The following is a 19,827-nucleotide window of genomic DNA, read 5'->3' on the forward strand; positions in this document are numbered from 1 at the left end:
TTTCAAATGGGCTGTCCATATAAACGCCTTACCCAAAAAAAGAACAAACTCTCTCGGAATCATTTGAGAACGCTCTTGACTGAGGGACAAAAATATCATTGTCAATGAATACTTTAAAAAGTACGAGTCCTTGAGGCCATTTTCTGCCGAACCATCTAAGTGAGCTATATATTTCAGGCATATCGTTAGACTACTAGTCCTTGCGGTGTTGTGTGTTCGGCGGCCATGTCTCCGCCGGCTGCTTCCGACGCCGCAAGAAAGGTTCCGGGCCAAGTCCGAGGGACGTAGGAGAGCGGGAAGGGTCGGCCGCGGTGCTCGGGTGTGGAGCGTGGCTCTTAGTCCCCAGGGCGCGTACTCCTCAGTACGTATGCTTCAGTCTCCTGGGAGTGACTTCCTACGTGTAAGGCTGTGCCATGGGGCCCACGGGAATGTACGATAGCATTTGTTAGGCCTCCATCCAAGGCTTTACAGCGTGCCCCCAGCCCTGAGCAGGACGCCGAACACGGAGCGGAGGGAGAGGCGGGCTGAGTTCCCCGGCGCTTCCCTGCGGGAGGAAAGGAACGGCGTAGGCTCTCCCGAACAACAGGACTGGAGCTGGATGGCCCCCCGCCCCGGGTGTAGACGTAATGCCCCTGATCCCAGCTCCCCCGGTCGCTCAGCCCGCCCCTGGGGCCGCGTCTTCCCCTCCGGGCCCCAGGGTTGTTGTAGGTAACACGGAGAGCGGTCCTGGGCGTCCCTGCAGGGTTCGTGGGAAGGTTGGGTGAGGGCAGCAGGCGCCCCGCAGAAGGTTAGCTGCTCTAACTGACGAATCCCTTTACCCAGAGTTATTTCGTCCTGAGGCCCTTCGGGCAGGGGTCAGCCCCGTGTGACCGCATTCCGTAACCGAGGCTCCGATCGCGGGAGGCGGGTGGCGTTCGTCCGCATCTCCGAAACGTGGCGACCACGACATCCCAAATACTGGAGTACCAACGGCGGCAGATACCAGTGCTTCCCGGCACGCCCTGGTCATCATTCGTGATCACCGGCCCCCTCGACCTCCGCCAGCCGCAGGGCTGGGGAAATGTCCCTGTTAGGTTTATTTCGGGATGAGCCTGAGCAGCTTGTCCCATGTATCCACGCGTGTTTTTCTCCTCTGCGAGGTGGGCTGCTCATGAACTTGGCCTGTTGTTCGGATGCAGTACTTGTCTTGTGGGATATTTAAGCGAGGAGTAATGTGATCCGAGGGATGTTTAAGGAGGAAAAGGAGGACGGTGTGAAGTAGGATTGGTTTAAGGAGTAGAAAGCGGGTAGATCACTGCAGTAAGCCCGTGGAGAGCTGAGGAAGACCAGACCCACGGCGAGGACAGAGGGAAAGAGGTAGGCGATGTTTAAGAGAGGGGTAGGAGGCAGAACTGGTAGAATGGGAAAGATCTCTTGTATATGGAAAGCAAGAACGTCAGGAGACGGGCTCAACTTCTAGGTTTCTACTTTGATGGGGGGACTCCGTTTGACAGGGCAGAGAATGCAGGGAAAGGAACAGCTTTGGCAAGGTTGATGGAGAAGCCAGACTGGGTTGTTAGGTTTTTTTTCCCCCCTTTTTTAAGAGGTGTGCTCTTTTTTTTTTTTTTTTTTTAAGGTTTTATTTATTTATTTGAGAGAGAGAGAGTGCACGCAGAGGGGTGGAGCAGAAGGAGAGGGAGAAGTAGGCTCCCCCCTGAGCAGGGAGCACAATGAGGGGCTGCATCCCAGGACCCTGAGATCATGACTGAAGCCAAAGGCAGAGGCTTAACTGACTGAGCCATCCAGTTTCCCCATGGGACATGTTAGGTTTAAAGAGCCTTTGAGAAATTCAAGTGACCATCCTGACTTGGTGTTCAAAGAAGAGGTTTAGGGGCGCCTGGGTGGCCCAGTGGGTTAAAGCTTCTGCCTTCGGCTCGGGTCATGGTCCCGGGATCCTAGGATCAAGCACCAGCTCGGGCTCTCTCTCTGCTCAGCAGGGAGCCTGCTTCCCTTTCTCTCTCTCTGCCTGCCTCTCTGCCTACTTGTGATCTCTGTCTCTCAAATAAATAAACAAAATCTTTAAAAAAAAAAAAAAAGGTTTAGGCTAAAGATGAACTATACTTCATCAATTCTAATATGCACATGTCCCCACATTTAAAAATCTCTTCTATTTAATTATCTCATAATTATTTAGCAGTGGGCTTTTATCTTAGTGCAACATAAGATAGTGTGTTTTTTAAGTTATGGTATCTCTGATTTGATGAAAAACAGTATAATTAGCGGGCTCTGCTTTACAAGTGTTAGTTGGAGCTTATTAATACTGCCAACCACAAAGGAAGGTACCCCGGTTTGTGTGTTGAAGGGGAGAAAAGGAAATTGAACACTCTTCCTTCTTGGCCTGAAGCAACTTGTCACTGTCATTCAGACTCTATATGAGAAAAACTTACTTCTTGGCTGGGTTGAAATTCCATCTCATTAAAGACTTTTACAAATCTCCCTAAATTAAGCCAGCTGGTACCTACCTCTCCTCCAGGTAAAAATCAGGAATTCTCTGAGTGGAATGCCTCCCAAGTCAGCCAGGATATACTCTGGCAGCTGGTTCAAATCACAGGGAATATGGTAAGGGCCAAGAGACTTTTGTCACATTTCAAGGACTTAAGCCAGTCGTTCTCAGCCTTAGCTGCACGTTGCAACATCTGGGGCACCACAGAATAATACAGGTCCCCGAGTCCCACACCCAGATATTCTGCATTAATTGTAGGATCTACCTAGAGCATTCCTAGGCATTGGTAACATTTAAAAGATTCTTAGTGATTCTCATGTTCAGACAAGGTTGAGAACCATTTCTATTACAAGAATGGGGGTGCCACCAAATCATTAGGGAGTGAAGACTTTTCCAAGAAAATGTACTCATGTACTTATGACCGCCGTCTGTGCTGTCAGAGATTAAAGACTTGAAAGGCTTTTAGAGCTAAGAAAGCAAGCATGAAAGAGATAGTAACATAGACACAGCTCTCAGTTCTGGCAAGAAGGATTGGAAGGAAAGAAATAGTTAGATGTATCTATGTATCTATACATTCACTTGAAGATACACTCCACACTTTTGTGGGAAAAGGCATAAGCCTAAGGTTGATCGTTGCAGTATTATTTGTAATTGCAATATTTTGGAAACAATCTGTTTGTACATTTGTGGTACAACACACAATGGCATACTCAACAGCTGTTTAAAAAATGAGGAAGAACTCTGTGAATTTGATATAAAGTGGTAGCCAAGACATCTCTAAGTGAAAAATGAAAAGCACAAATGCAGCCCTAAATGAGAAGGGAATATAAGAAAATATGCTGCCTCTGGCCATTTGTGCAAAAGAAACAGTACAGGAAAGATAAATCAGAAACTAAGGACATTGGTTTCCTGTAAGGGATAGGTGGGAAAAAGAGGAGTAAATGAGAATGGGGTAGCAGGAGTGAGGAGGTGGTGATACTCAGAGTATATATCTGTGTAGCTCTGACTCTTAGAATGCTAGTGTTTCCCATACCCCCAGGATAAATAAATAACTAAAACCAACTGGGATGTGGAGAGAGCCCAAATGGAATAAAAAATATTAAAAAATGAACCTACTGTAAGTCCAAAACATAGCTACACTAAAAAGGTTGGGAAGAACTAAAATGAGCCCTTGGTTGGATCCACAAGCCTAGAGACCCCAAAAAAAAAAAAAAAACCCTGCAGAAAACAGCTCCACTGAGAAGTACAAAATTGAATGGGCAGAAGTTTGAAGAGAAGCATAATTTTCATAGTCTCAGAATATCTCCCGCAAGAGATCTATTAACTATAAAGGGAAAGATAGTCATTTTCAAGTGTGAAATCTAGCAGAAGCCACCTGATCCCTTGATCTGGTGATAAAGGTCAACATCACCAGGAACAAGACAAAGCAAAACCATGAACCTGATACGATGTGTTGAGGACACAATGTTATCTGTCATATTCAGCCTAATCATGAGAAAACGTCAGACAAACTCAAATTATGGGACATTTGACAAAATAACTGATCAGTACTCTTCAAAAAAGTCAAAGTTACGAAAGACAAAGGTGCTTTTACAGACTGCAAGAGACTTAGGAGAAATAACTACATGCTGTGTAGGTCTGGTCAGGAGCCTAGAATAGGAAAAATAAATGAGCAAAACTGGTAAATTCAAGAAAGGTCTTTAATTAGTAGTACTGTACCAATGTTAATCTTTTGGGTTCTGACAATTGCACTATAGTTATATAAGATGTTAACAGGGGACGTTGCAGGAGAGATGTATGAAAACTCTCAAGACTATATTTGTGACTTTTCTGTAAGTCTAAATTCAAGATAAAAAGGTGGGTTCTTTTTTATTTTTTTGGTAAGAATGTTTTTAGAAAAGGACATTAACTCCTTCATCATCAACTCTTACTGAAGATGACTGACCCAACTCAAGTGCACACTTTGTACAGCCTTCGAGATCATTGCCTCATAATAGAAAGGAAGAGACAGAAGACTTAAAAACCCAACTTATTCATACTCAGGCAATTCCACATAAAGTTACTGGATCTGAGGAGGAGATAAAGAAGTCGGGGTGGGGACTGTGGAAAACAACACTCACTCTAAGTTACGAACTCCAAAAACAAGAATCTCTGGTTCCAAGTTTTGACATATGGGGTCTAGAAATTCATTTTGGAGGCTCTTCCTCCAGGGCTAGAGCAAGGAGTAGCCTCTTGGCCGGAGACCCGTGCAGTCATCCAACGCCCTGCATTTAGAAGGGGCCCACCCTTGGTTTAATGTTCTGCTGTTGCAATCTTGAAATCCTTCACAATCTTTGAACAAGGGACCTTTGTGTTTTCATTTTGCGCAGGGCCTCACAAATTTAAGTAGCTAGTTCAGTCTGCCTCCACTTGTCAACCATAATTAGCAGAAAGAGAAGCCTCGTTCACATGGTGCACCCTGTACCTCCAAGGCCACAGTTGATTACTCTTGTAGCTAAGCCCCTGACCCAAGCTGAACCCAATTAGATTCCTTCCCAAGAATTTGGAATGTGGACTAAGAGGCCCCCATAGTCTGGCACATCTGTTGAAGAGAACAGATACGAATGAGAGGCCACTGGTGTCCAACAGGTGGGAACCATGGGAATTGGCTTCAGATTGAAAAATAAAGCAGAGATTCAGAAGCAAATCAAACATAATACTTTCTGCATCAAGTTCATTACCAAGGATATACCACATGAACATTTTCTCATTTCAGTTAAGTATCCTTGGACCTTTAGAAAAGATAAGCTTTAGGGGCGCCTGGGTGGCTCAGTGGGTTAAAACCTCTGTCTTGGGCTCACGTCATGATCCCAGGGTCCTGGGATTGAGCCACACGTCCAGCTCTCTGCTCTGCGGGGAACCTGCTTCCTCCTCTCTCTGCCTGCCTCTCTGCCTACCTATGATCTCTGTCTGTCAAATAAATAAATAAAATCTATTAAAAAAAACTATTTATTAAAAAAAAAAGATAAGCTTTTTTGCTTGTGCTACTCCAAGACATGATCTGTTGATTACAAAAGTCCTAACTCATTCCACTCCCCAACAAGGCAGAATGCTCAAACCCCATTTCTGTTGGGAGGCAATAGGGAAGGGAGTATCATTTCCAAACTGAAAAGACTGAGAAAATCGTTTCTTTCTTTCTTTTTTTTTCTTTAGATGGTATTTATTTATTTGACAGAGACATCACAAGTAGGCAGAGGGGCAGGCAGAGAGAGAGGGGGAAGCAGGCTCCCGCTGAGCAGAGAGCCCGATGCAGGGCTCGATCGTGGGACCCTGGGATCATGACCTGAGCCAAAGGAAGAGGTTTAACCTATGGAGCCACCCAGGCGCCCCGATGAAAACATTTCTAAAATCAAAACAACCATTCAAAATTCTTTAAATAAAGAAAACCCGTAGTTGCTCCTTGTCAAAAACAAAGGAAAACATTGCATAAAGGGAAAAACAACAAAAAGATAGTATATAAAGACAACATACTGGTTTCTTCTCAATTCTCTGGGTCTCCCATCCAATGTAATGATTTCAATTGTCTTTATTGAGTTGGATGCTAATATTTCAAGCCCTTTAAAAAAACATTGGCTAAAACCCCTGATGGGGTTTTCAGTGTAGTTCCCCCCCCCTTTACCTATTTTTCCTTCTATACCTCCTATTTTTACCTTTTTTCTTTTATTTATTTGCTAGAGAGAGACATCGAGAGAGGGAACACAAGCAAGGGGAGAGGCAGAGGGAGAAGCAGGCTTCCTGCTGAGCAGGGAGCCCAACACGGGGCTTGATCCCAGGACCAGGAGATCATGACCTGAGCCAAAGGCAGATGCTTAACAACTGAGCCACCCAGGTACCTCTCCTTTTTACTTTTTTGAAAGATTTTATTTATTTATTTATTTTAGAGAGAGAGAGAGGGAGCATGAGTGGGGCGGAGACCGGCAGAAGGAAAGGGAGAATCCTAAGCAGACTGCCCACTGAGTGCGGAGCCCCAATCCAATCCAGAGCTTGATACAGGGCTTAATCTCACAACACTGAGAGATCTTGATCTGAGCCGAAATCAAAAGATGCTTATCCGACTGAACCACCCTGGCACCCCTTACCTTTTTTCTATTCTAAAGAAAACTTACATAACTTGTTATACAAGCCACACTGCAAGCTCTGGGCACTTCAAGGAAAGAGAACTGTTCTGGTTCGCAATAAAAATGTGCGGAGGGAAGGAAGAAGAGTTTAGTCCCCAACGTCTCCCACCCTCGGCAATCTATAAACAGAATCTGGATTCCTCCTCGTCCCAGGCCAGAATCCAAATACTGAGGGTGTTCATCTCCTAGGGGGTGTGGAGACTTCTGATGTAGCGCACCGAGAGCCTGGGAGGTTCTCTTGCAGAGGCTTCTTCGTCCTGAGAACCTCAAAGGGGTTCACGTCCAGAATATAGAAAGAAATACAGGCGCATGTGGGTGGCTCAGTCAGTTATGCATTTGGCTCTTAATTCTGGCTCAGGTCGTGATCGCAGGGCCTTGAGATTGGTCTATATAATTTTCTTAGTATCTTTATCAGGTTTTCTATTGATATCACGTGAGCATCATAAAATGAGTTGAAAAGTTGCCAAGTCTTTTTTATTCCTAGTTTAAATAGGTTTTCTTTAAAGATTTTATTTATTTATTTGAGAGAGCGTGAGGGGGGGAGGGTCAGAGGGAGAGGCAGACTCCCTGCTGAGCTGGGAGTCCAAATTAGGACTCATTCCTGGGACTCCAGGATCACGACCTGAGCTGAAAGCAGCTGCCTAACCAACTGAACCATCCAGGTGCCCTTAAATATATATATTTTAAGTCAGTCAAAAGTGAATGTCTTTAATATTTTTAATAACTTTATTTTTCAGAGCAGTTTTAGGTTGACGGCAATATTGAGCAGAAGATACAGATTTCATTACATACGCCACCTGCCCCCACACATGCCTGAACCCCCCATTATCAACATCCCTTGCCACATCCTCATCCAACGTAAGGTGTTATCAGTTTTCTGGATTTTGGTTATTCCAATAAGGGTGTAATGGTATCTCTTGTGGGTTTTTTTTTTTTTTTTTTAAGATTTTATTTATTTATTTGACAGACAGAGATCACAAGCAGGCAGAGAGAGAGGAGGAAGCAGGCTTCCCGCCGAGCAGAGAGCCCGACTCGGGGCTCCGTCCCAGGAAACCTGGATCATGACCGAGCTAAAGGCAGAGGCTTTAACACACTGAGCCACCCAGGCACCCCTTTTTTTTTTTTTTAAGATTTTTATTTATTTATTTGACAGAGAGAAATCACAAGTAGGCAGAGAGGCAGGCAGAGAGAGAGAGAGGCGGAAGCAGGCTCCCTGCTGAGCAGAGAGCCCGATGCGGGGCTCGATCCCAGGACCCTGAGATCATGACCTGAGCTGAAGGCAGCGGCTTAACCACTGAGCCACCCAGGCGCCCACCCCTCTCTTGTTTTAATTTGCATTTTGCTGGTGACAGGCATTGTGGGGCATCTTTTCATATGCTTATCTCTATCCATGTATCTTCTTTGGTGAGGTGTCTGTTTAGATCTTTTGCGCATTTTTCGACCAGGTCGTTGAGCGCTAAGAGTTCCGTGTATATTTTGGATAACTGTCCTTTACCAGTTGTGTCTTTTGCAAACATTTCCTCCCAGTCTGTAATTTGTGTTTTCATTCTCTTAACAGTGTCTTTCACAGAACAGAACATTCTGACTTCGATGAAGTGCAGTTTATCAATTCTTCCTTTCATAGTGTTGTATCGAAAAGTCACTTCCTTGTGCAAGGTCATCTGCATTTTTTCTATATTCACTTCTAGAAACTTTGTAGTTTTGCATTTTACATTTACTTTATTTATTTATTTATTTATCTGAAGGAGAGAGTTGGGGAAGGGGCAGGGAGAGGGACAAGCAGACTCTGCACTGAGCGCGGAGCCCGACATGGGGCTCGATCCGCCACTCTGAGATCTTGACCTGAGCCAAAATCAAGAGTCAGCTGCTTAACTGAGCCACCCAGGCGCCCCACATTTAGTTTGGGGATCCATGTTAGGTTAACTTTTGTGAAAGGTGTATGATGTGTATCTAGATTCATTTTCATTTAAGTAAGTTCTATGCCCAACGTGGGGCTTGAACTCATAACCCTGAGATCAAGAGTTGCATGCTCTACTGACTGAGCCAGCCAGGCACCCCTAGATTCAGTTTTGTTTTGTTTTTTAAAGATTTTTATTTATTTATTTATTTATTTTAACAGAGAGAGAAACAGCAAGAGAGGGAACACAACCAGGGGGAGTGGAAGAGGGAGAAGCAGGCTTCCCACGGAGCAGAGAGCCTGATGTGGGGCTCGATCCCAGGACCCTGGGATCATGACTTGAGCCAAAGGCAGACACTTAATGACTGAGCCAGCCAGGTGCCCCTAGATTCAGTTTTTTTACAAGTTGATGTCTGGTTACTGTAATACCATTTGTTGAAAAGACCATCTTTTCCCACTGTATTGCCTGTGCTCCTTTGTCAAAGATCAGTTGACTGTGTTTGTGTGGGTCTAGTTATTCTTTCATTGATACGGTACCGCCTTGATTAGTGTGGCTTTGTAACAAGTCACATAGTGTCAATCCTCTGACTTTGTTCTTTCCCTTCAATAGTTTGTTGGCTATTCTGGGTCTTCTGCCTCTCCGTATAAACATTAGAATCAGTTTGTTGCTATCCACAAAATAATTTACTGGGATTTGGATTGGGATTGCACTGAAACTGTAAATCAGATTGGGAAGAGCTGATCATGACATTACTGCGTCTTCTGATCCATCGGTATGGAATACCTCTCCATTTACTTAGTTCTCCCTTTATTTCTTAAATCAGAGTTTTGTTGTATTCTTTACATAGATCTTATACATATTTTGTTAGATCGATATCAAAGTATTTCATTTGGGGGGTGCTAATGTAAATTGTGTTGTTTTTTTTTTTTAATTTCAAATTCTACTTGTTTCTTCCTACTATATAGGAAAGCAATTGGTTTTTTTTTTTTTACTTTTTTTAATTACTTATTTTAATTAATCTATAATATATTATTTGCTCCAGGGGTACAGGTCTGCGAAGGCAATTGACTTTTGATATTCACCTTGTTTCCTGCAACCTTGCTATAATCACTCATTAGTTCCAGGCAGCTATGGGCAATTCTTTCAGATTCCGTACATTGACAGGTCATCTGCAAACAAAGACAGCTTCATTTCTTCTTTCCCAGTAAGTATGCTTTTTATTTCCTATCTTCTGTTTCTGCATTAGTTAGGACTTCTAGTGCAGTGTTGAAAAGGAGTGGTGACAGAGGACATCCTTGCTTTGTTCCTGATCTTAACAGAAAAGCTTCTAGTTGGGCGCCTGGGTGGCTCAGTGGGTTAAGCCGCTGCCTTCGGCTCAGGTCATGATCTCAGAGTCCTGGGATCGAGTCCCGCATCGGGCTCTCTGCTCAGCAGGGAGCCTGCTTCCCTCTCTCTCTCTCTCTGCCTGCCTCTCCATCTACTTGTGATTTCGCTCTGTCAAATAAATAAATAAAATCTTTAAAAAAAAAAAAAAGAAAGAAAAGCTTCTAGTTGCTCATTATTAAGAATGATACTGGGAGGAGCTTCTGCCTTTGGCTGAGGTCATGATCCCAGGGTCCGGGACTGGAACTACAAACTGCCTGCTAGTCTTCTTAGCTTAGCTGAAGGCTTATCAACTTTAGTGATCTTTTCAAAGAACCGGCTTTTGGTTTTGTTGATTTCCTGTTTTCAATGTAATTGCCTTGTGATATAATATGAATTATTATTATTTCTTTTCTTCTGCTTACTTTGGATTTGATCTTGTGGAGTTAATCTTAGAAAATACATTATAAACCCTAAGGAGTGATTGTAGAAGCAGCTTAAATGTCAGCAGCATTCTTGTTTCCGGGCTGTTGAACGCAATGGCCCGGTAGGAGCCGGATCCCACGATCCGCAGGGTCAGGGAGTAAGTTAGGAGCTATGAAAGAATGTAAGCCTCAGTCTCCCCTTTCTTCACCTGGCAATTGCCAGCACAAACATCCCCCTCCTCCCTGATCCCATGACTGACTCCCTGTGTGCCTGTGCAGGGGACAATGCAAGCCTGCTTCAAGACGCTCGCCCTCCCTTTGTACTCCTTTCCCACGCTTGGAGGCATCGTCCTTGCTTTTCTGGTAAGAAATGAGACCAAAGCTATGTGCAGGACTCGGCTGCCGCTGCTCTTCCCTGCAGAGCCGCTCAGATTGGTGTCTGAGAACTTTATTTCAGGGCGCAATGACAGATCTACTCTTTCTTTTGGAGTTTTCTGTTTTGGGGGGGGGTTTGTTTGTTTGTTTGTTTGTTTTTTAAGATGGAAGCTTAGATTATTGGTTTTAGACCTTTTTCCTTTTCCAATATATGCACTCAGGGGTGTCTGGGAGGTGTCTGACTCTTGATTTTGGCTCAGGTCATGATCTCTGGGTCGTGGGATCAAGCCCCACATCGGGGTCTGCACTGGGCTTAGAGTCTGCTTGAGATTCTCTCTCTCCCTTCTTCCCTTTCTCCCTCTCTCTCTCTCTCAATAAATAAATAAAAAGAATATATGCATTCAATGCTATGAATTTTCCTCTAAGTACTGTTATATTAGTCAGGGTTCTCCAGAGAAATGGAGTGTGTGTGTGTGTGTGTGTGTGTGTGTGTAATATATAAGAGAGATTTATTCTAGTAATTGGATCACATGATTATGAAGGCCAAGAAGTCCCATGATATGCCTTCTGGAAGCTGGAGAACCAGGAAAACTGATGGTATAATTCAGTCTGAGTCCAAAGGCCTGGAACCAGGTGGGACTCGTAGTGTAAGTCCTGGTCCAAAGTTAAAGGTCTGAGAACCAGGAGTTCCTGTTCCAAGGGCAGGAGAAATGGACGTCCCAGGCCAAACTGAGAAAGTGAATTCGTCCTTCCTCTGCCCTCAGTGGATTAGATGATACCCACACTGCGGAGGGCTGTTCGGTTCACTCAGTTCGCCATTTCAAATGCTAATCTATTCCAGAAACACCAGTCTCAAGAGCTCAATGGTGGGCCACCTGGGTGGCTCAGTTGGTTAAGCGTCTGCCTTTGGCTCAGGTCATGATCCCAGGGTCCTGGGATCGAGTCCTGCATCAGGCTCTCTGCTTAGTGTGGAGCCTGCTTCTTCCTTTGCCTGCCACTCTCCTTGCTTGTGCTTGCTCTCTGTCAGAAAAATTTTAAAAATCTTTAAATTTTCCACCTCCATGGGCCAGGCCTTACCTTCTAAAATTTAATCTCTTATAGGAGCGCCTGGGTGGCTCAGTGGATTAAAGCCTCTGCCTTTCGGCTCGGGTCATGATCCCAGGGTTCTGGGATCGAGCCCCGAATCGGGCTCTCTGCTCGGCAAGGAGCCTGCTTCCTCCTCTCTCTCTCTCTCTGCCTGCTTCTCTGCCTACTTGTGATCTCTGTCTGTCAAATAAATAAAATCTTAAAAAAAAAAAAAAGTATTAAAATTTAATCTCTTACCTCCTCCAGCTCAACAGACCCACCAAAGACAAGTGGGAAACTTCCCAAGCTACCCAGAGCCCTCATTCTCTGCTCTGGGTGATGCTGCTGTGGTGGGTCTTTGGGATCCAGCCCGTGGGGCTGTCCAGCCAGAGATCCTCCTCCTCTGGGCCTGGGGATAGAGAAGTTACCCCTCCCCAGCTGGTGACCTCTACCACTTGTAACCCTCAGGCTGCCTCTCTGCTCACCTGCCTTGGCCTGTGTCCCTCACTGTGGTTTCCGGTTCAGCAAGCCCTCCTTCCTATAGCTTCCTGAGCTGTTCTCGTGTGTCAGGGCCACAGACTCCTCTTGAGTGCCTGGAATGGGATGGGGAGGCCATACATGAGATACCAGACTCCATGGCTGCAAGAGAGATGAAGAACCCCATCGGCCAGCGTGCTTTTTTTTAACTCAGAGGGCCAGTGGGAGCTATAATTAAGAAAGGAAAACTAGCCTAGGGATCCGGAGACATGGGTGTTACTGTGGTCCTACCCGCCAGCTAGCTGTGTGACATCCTTTGTGCTTGGGGTCTCATATCCTCTGCTATAAAAGAGGAGCCTAGATGGGATGCTTTTTGGGGTGGGGGTATTATTTATTTATTTATTGAAGACAGAGAGATTGCAAGCGGGCAGGGGACAGAGCAGAGGGAGAGAATCTTTCAAGCCGACTGCAGGCTCAGCAGAGCCTGATGTGGGGCCGCTCCCACAATCCACGAGATCACAACCCGAGCCGAAACCAAGAGCTGGACGCGTAGCCGACCTCGCCATCCACATGCCCCTAACTGGGATGCTTTAAGCGGTCTTCCCAAGTCCACCTCTGTCTCTGAAAGCCTGCTGATCGGCTGCGCAGGGATCCCATGTCTCAGCAGAGAAAACATAACAGTCGGGATACGTACGGCGGTTTCTCATTCTACCTTACTAGGCCTTCACAAGGCCACATGATGAAGTGCGTCCACAGCTGGTGAGGCTACTAGAAACCGGAGGGGGAGAAGGTCTAAGTCTGGGGCCAAAGAATGCAGGCTCCACGATCCGCCTCTGCTTCCAGCGCTGGGGCCAAAGACAAAGGCTGTGCCCTCTCTTGATAAAAGGAGCCAAGACCTTGGATTTCCTCTCTGCAGCCTGGAGCTGGGACAGGTGTGAATCGTGGCCAGCAGGTCTCCACGGGAGATTGCTTGGCTGCTTCCTGCGCTTGTCAGATGCCGCTGGGCTCCCCCTGCTTCCTTCACTTCTCCCAGCTGCTGAGCCAAAGAGGCCGGGAGGGCGCCCTGTTACTTCTTATGCAAGCGTCTCTGTCTCGGAGTCTGTGTCTCAGGAGTCTGAGCCCTGGGAGTGTGACACATGGCCTGCAGGCTCCCTCACCCCCGGGCCCCTGCCAGTCTTTCCAGTCTGCCTTGGCTCCAGTGCCACCTGCCCCACCACCCTTTGGCCTCACCAAACTCTCCGCTCCCCAAACACCAGGTTCCCCCTTGGGCTCTGGGCAACTCTGTGCACGATGTTGCCACGTAGTTAGTTCAACACACATTCATCCTGCTACGGTGTCCGCTGCAGGGAAGGGAGAGCATATTGGAAACGGGGAACCGAGGGACGTTGAGGGAAGGGACTGTGGAAACCATGGAAGCAGGGTGAGAGGGAACCAGCAGATCAGCTAGGACTCCCAGCGCTGGGACACTGTGAGGTCTGATGGGTAAAGGCAGGGGCCGTGCGCGGGAGGGGCGTGTGGCGGGGCTCTTGATCTCTGGGTCCTGAGTTCAAGCCCCATGCTGGGGCTAGAAATTCCTGTAAACCTGAAGCCTGTAGTTGCAGGAGAGCCATGAGACAGGAGCTATGATCTCCAGGGGGAAGGCAGCCACTGCTGAAGGGGAGCTAGGATGAAAACTGCCCAGCTTTTCTCCTGCCACCCTCCAAACTCCCGTGAGCACAGCAGAACTTCACTGGAAGTGCAGAGCAAAAGGTGGGGTCCACAGAGGCAGGGGAGCTGAGCAGTGAGGGGAAGGGTGCAGAGGGGCCAAGAGAGCATCCCGTGTGGGCCGGGCGGTGTGCCAGACACCAGGCAAAACAGAAGAGCATTTGTGGTCCTGCCATTTCCAGTCTCAATAGAGGGCCCTTGGCTTGCATCGATGAATCATAAAAAAGTAATGAATATACTCATTCCTTTCAGGAACACTTTATAAAACACTCATAAAAATTAACCACAAGTCAGCCCGCAGAGCAAGTTTCAACAAATTTTTTAAAGACTGTCATCCTACAGACCACGTCCTCTGCCCACAATGTCGTTGTTTATAAATCATTAACAAAAACACAAAAAAACTCTTCCTCGCACTTGGAAATTTAGAAACATACCCACGTAAAACTCAGAGCAGAGAGGAAATAGTAACAGCAAATAGAAAACACCGAAACCGAACCATAACAAACATGTTTCAGAGTAAAACTTACGGGATGCAGCGACAGTTATAATTCAACGGAATTCTACTGAAACGTCAGTGTTTGTGTGAGGAAGGAAGAAAGTTGAAAATTCATGACCAAAGCTTCCAGCTTAAGAAGATGGGACAGGGGTGCCTGAGTGGCTCAGTCAGTTAAGTGTCTGCCTTCGGCTCAGGGCACGATCCCGGAGTCCTGGGATCGAGTCCCTCTTCGTCATGGGGCTCCCCACTCAGCGGGGAATCTGCTTCTGCCCCTCCCTCTGCTTGTGTTTTCTCTCTCTCTTTCAAATAAATAAAAACTTAAAAAAGATGGGGGAAAACAGTGGACTATGTACTCACCCTTAAAAGGAGAACCAAGATGATAAATAAAACGAGAAGGCATTAGTGGGCTGGGAAACAGAGGTGCAGTGAGAGAAACAAGCCAACCGGAAGTTGCTTCTCTGAGAAAGAGGCCACTTCGAAGTCCATTCACGCATTAGAATAACCTCTCTCACAGTGAGAACAAACTGACAGCCAGTTAGTGACAGCCAGTTAGCTGGGATAAAAGTCAGACATCATGAGGGAAGAGAAAAAAGTTCTAGAAGATGAAATACAGGTAACACCATTTTTTAAAAAGATTTTATTTATTTGAGAAAGATCATGAATGGGGCAGGGTGGGGAGGGACAGAGGCAGAGGGAGAAGCAGGCTCCCCACTGAGCAAGGAGCCCAATGCAGGACTCGATCCCAGGACCCCGGGATCATGAACTGAGCCGAAGGTAGACCCTTAACCGACTGAGCCACCCAGGTGCCCCAGTAATGCTGTTTTCAAGCTCAAGAACAAGCAAAGCCAAATTATTTATTGCTTAAAACACATGTATATTTGGAAAAGCTTTTTGTTTTTTGAGCAAGAGAATGACAAGCACAGCGGTCACCTTGGGGCAGGAGAGACCCAGGGCATCTGGGAAATAGCACAGGGGCTTCAACACTGTGGTAATGCTCTGATCCACAGGTTCTTAGGGAAGTTTACATGGTTTTAAAATTATCACGGTTCATAGTTTGCAAGGATGCTATGCATATATTTTTAGCAGGCATTAAATAGAAATTAATAGTTTTTAGAAATTGTAAGCAAATCCTGCTCAGTAAGAGGTCTCAGATTGACCATTGCTTCTGCACGTTCCCAGCTTGGAACCCGGGGCAGCTTTCCTTAATCTCAGAGCCTGTGGTTTCGCACTGAGCCTGGAGTTGACTCATCTTTCTACCTTTTCAACTCCTGGATTCTACGCACAGAAAGGCCGGTGTTTAGCCTATTCTTAGGTGCTTGAACATCTTTAAGTTTGATCTCCTGGGGACCCTGCTGAGACAAGGCAGGCAGGCAGAAGAAAGGAAAGAGAAGCCAAGGAGGTCTTCTCTTTAATGTCCTTCCCAGAGTCCCAGCCATGACCCCTCCATGCTCGGGCTCCAATCCGTACATCTATTTTCGCCACTTCGCCTCCCAGGAGAGCCAGAAGGGAAGGGACAGATGCTGAGCAGTCCAAAAAAGGTGAACTGTAGGGGATGTATGTCATCCGAGGCTGTCCTGAACGTAGATCCCTTTTCTTTTCTTTTCTTTTTTTTTTTTTTTAAAGATTTTATTTATTTATTTGACAGAGAGACATCACAAGCAGGCAGAGAGACAGGCAGAGAGAGAGAGAGAGAGAGAGAGGAGGAAGCAGGCTCCCTGCAGAGCAGAGAGTCCGATGCGGGGCTCGATCCCAGGACCTTGAGATCACGACCTGAGCCGAAGGCAGCGGCTTAACCCACTGAGCCACCCAGGCGCCCCACGTAGATCCCTTTTCTAAAGGTTCTTTGATTACCTTACAGGAATGACCTCTCCTCCACTGAATGCAGTTTTGATGGGCAGACAGATCTTGACTCCTGCCTCCCACCGTGGAATCTGGAGGGGACAGAGCCTTCCAGCTACAGCTGTGACATGGGCCTGGGACCTGTGCTGGGCCAGTGAGAAAACTCCCCCTGGCTGTTGCCTCACGAGGGAGTGAAGGTGGCTCTTCACAGCCACAGTGAAGCCCTTGGCAGCCACCTGCAGATCTACTGTGGCTCCTATCCACTGAGTCTGTGGGCCCATAAGAGCTTTCCAGGACCTGTTTCCTTTCTCTTGAATCAGCCATTCCATTCATTTTCTTAAATTGAAAGAAAAATAGATGTTCACAGTAGATTAACAAAAGAATAACAGAAAGGCAATACACTGAAGTTGGATTTCTCTCCCCAGGAAATCTACTGTTACCAGTTTGAGGTGTCTCCTTACAAACCTCTTTCTAGCCATATACACAGAAAGAGATGGACTAGATTTCTAGAGAATTTGGGATTACGGGAAATGGAAGGGATATATTACCCCAAAAAGGGATCATAGGAAATATATATTTTTTAAATTTTTAAATTTTTTAATAAACATATAATGTATTTTTAGCCCCAGGGGTACAGGTCTGTGAATTGCCAGGTTTACACACTTCACAGTACTCACCATAGCACATGAAATATATTCTATAAAGTATTCCTTCCCTCTGTGACCAGTATAAACATCCCTGTCAATACACAAGAGAACTGTGTCCTTCCTTTTAATGGCTGCATAGTATTCCATTGGTGAGCACAGTTTAATCCTCATCTGTTGCCAGACGTGAACACTGCCTCCAACTTTCTAGTATTACAAATAATGATGCGGTAAATATCCTTATACTTAAAATTTCGTATACCTGTGAAAATATTCCAGTAGGTAAGGACTGCATGGAAATCATTTCCAGATCAAAGGATATATGCATTTAAAATTTTTATAATAGGCACTGCCAAATTGCCCTTCTGCAGCTATACCCGCTTCCCCAGTAATGTGAGGAAGTGCTCATCCCCCAAAGTAATGAATAGTTTAATATTTTTTAGTAATTTGAGAGATGGAAATACCTGTTTCTCACATGCATTTCCCTATTGAGGAAGACGCACATCTTTTTCAAAAATGTATTAGCCAATTTGCTTCTTGATTTTGTCCTTGTTTATTTCTTCAGGAATTAGAAGTATGAACATTTTATCAGTTATATATTGTAATTATTCCCTCCAAATAAGCGATTTGTCTTAACTCTTGGTTTTGGTGTCTTGGCTGCCTATACATTCTTTCTAATTTCTTCTTTTTTAAGATTTATTTATTTTAGGGTGCCTGGGTGGCTCAGTGGGTTAAGCCGCTGCCTTCGGCTCAGGTCATGATCTCAGGGTCCTGGGATCGAGTCCCACATCGGGCTCTCTGCTCAGCAGGGAGCCTGTTTCCCTCTCTCTCTCTGCCTGCCTCTCTGACTACTTGTGATCTCTGTCTGTCAAATAAATAAAAAAAAAAAAGATTTATTTAATTTAGGGAGAGAGAGCAGAGGGAGGGGCAGAGGCAGAGGCAGAGGAAGTCTTATGCAGAGCATAGAGCCCAACATGGGGGCTCGATCTCACAACCCTGAGATCATGACCGGAGCTGAAACCAAGAGTCAGACACTCAACCGACTGCACCAGGTGCCCCCACATTCTTTGTAATTTCTCTAAGTTTTGTCTTTATGGCTTTTGGGTTCCTGACCACACAAGAAAGTTCTCCCTGTCCCCAAACGACCCATGAACATACTGACATGCATTTTCCTGCAGAGGTAGCCTGGTGTAACAGCTCGTTGTGGCAGCAGAAATCCTGGAGCTGCCCTTCGTAGGTTCAGAGCCCAGCTCTGGCTTTATCAGTTGCGTGACCCCGGTTGTCTCCCTCTGCCTTTCCTCATCCCTAACATGGGGTTGTGGTGGGGGGGGATTAAGTGAGTTAATATATGTAAAGCAATTAGAATGCTGCCCGGCGTATCGAAAAACTCCTTCCTTTAGAGTTTTTTGTTTTGTTTTGTTTTACATTTATATCTTCCCCTTTTCTTTTGCATGAACTTTTCCTCAGGTGGGTAGCCATTTTTATAACATTGTGTTTTTCTCTGGCATGAAATGCTACCATTAGAATGGACTGAGGAGCAGGCCGTCCAAGGAGGGCCCTGCAAGGCTCGGCCAGCGCAGCCCCCCACCATAGCTGCCCCTGAAAGGAGGCTCCTCGGTGAGTATTGTGGGGCCTCCTTGGGATCCTGCTAAAGGCAGAGGGTTTTTTTTTTTTTTTAAATATTTTATTTATTTGACAGAGATCACAAGCAGGCAGAGAGGCAGGCAGAGAGAGAGGGGGAAAGCAGGCTCCCCGCTGAGCAGAGAGCCCGATATGGGACTCGATCCCAGGACCCTGAGATCATGACCTGAGCCGAAGGCAGAGGCTTAACCCACTGAGCCACCCAGGCGCCCCAAGGCAGAGGTTTTGAAGTTGAATTTAGTAATGTTCAGACACTTGGTGGCCTCTCCCCTCTGAGCCCCACCCAAACACAGGCCCAGGAAGGCCACCCCGGTTACCCTGAGCAATTGCCTGCTGGGGGAGGTGTTCGTGGGAAAGCACGCCCAGGCTGAAAAGGTGTTGCCACCAGCCGTCGTCCCCCAAAGTCGTCCCCGTAAGAGAGGACATGAAGCGAACTGTCCAGCTGAACTTTACCTGAGGAGAACAGAGAGAAAGTGCATACAAGATGGGCTGCATTTAGCTGCAAAGGGTACCCAGAGCCTGTGGAAAGTTTCTCCCAGGGGAGAGGCTTATGGAGGGGCGGGCTGGGAACCGCTCGGGTTCCACAGCAGCGGTTCCACCCCCGCCCCAACCAGATTCCGGCACAAACACACCAGCGGGCTGAGGTGTGCTGCCCCCTTCTGGCCGGACGGGCGCTTGCAATCAGAGCATGCAAGGGTAGCAAAATAGTGAGGCCGCCCCAGGAGCAAGATCCCTGAACTCCAAACAAACCCTGGTAACCCCAGGATCCCGTAACCGCACACAGTCTGCCGCAGAGCTCTGCGAGCTGCCTGCTGACCTTCCACGGAGACGAGAAGCAACGGGTGGTGGCCCTCTCCTGCGAGGGGCCTGCTGGCACCCAGCAGGCAAGGCCGAGTGGGTGGATCCGAACAGCGGATGAGCCCAGACAGAAAATGCAGCTGGGCCAGTATATAGATTCCATCCCCAGATTCTCTCTGCGACACAGGGGGTAGCCCGGCTCGGTTCGTGCAGGAACTCCCAGTGCTGCAAGCCCCCGCTGAAGACAAGCTGGAGAACAGGGTGGGAATCCCAGAAAGGCTCTCAAAAGACACTGCTATCACCCTACTGCCCCCTTCCATCTCCTACCCCATGCTCTCAGAGTCATAATGCCCGGCACCCAGAGACCCAGAACAGCGTGCGGGGAGTAAGAGGCCCCAGCACCCTCCAAGGCCAGCGGAAAGGCCTCTGACTGCAGAGGTCCCCCGTGGAAATGGAATGAAAGG

The 19,827-nt window shown here is 46.7% G+C and overlaps 1 long non-coding RNA gene across 4 annotated transcripts; it reads left to right on the forward strand.

The window, feature by feature from the left end:
* The first annotated feature begins 228 nt into the window (after positions 1-228).
* On the forward strand, positions 229-19,787 carry LOC132025657 (uncharacterized). Of its 4 annotated transcripts, none has more exons than XR_009406659.1 (4): positions 229-361; positions 823-1,356; positions 6,197-6,350; positions 18,449-19,787. It is a non-coding gene; the product is annotated as an uncharacterized LOC132025657 (long non-coding RNA). The 4 variants fall into 4 exon arrangements; XR_009406662.1 differs by having other exon boundaries at positions 823-1,139; XR_009406661.1 differs by lacking the exon at positions 18,449-19,787 and adding an exon at positions 16,300-16,801.
* Positions 19,788-19,827: the final 40 nt, after the last annotated feature.

This window comes from Mustela nigripes, chromosome 10, assembly GCF_022355385.1.
Source record: "Mustela nigripes isolate SB6536 chromosome 10, MUSNIG.SB6536, whole genome shotgun sequence".
NCBI lineage: Eukaryota > Metazoa > Chordata > Mammalia > Carnivora > Mustelidae > Mustela > Mustela nigripes.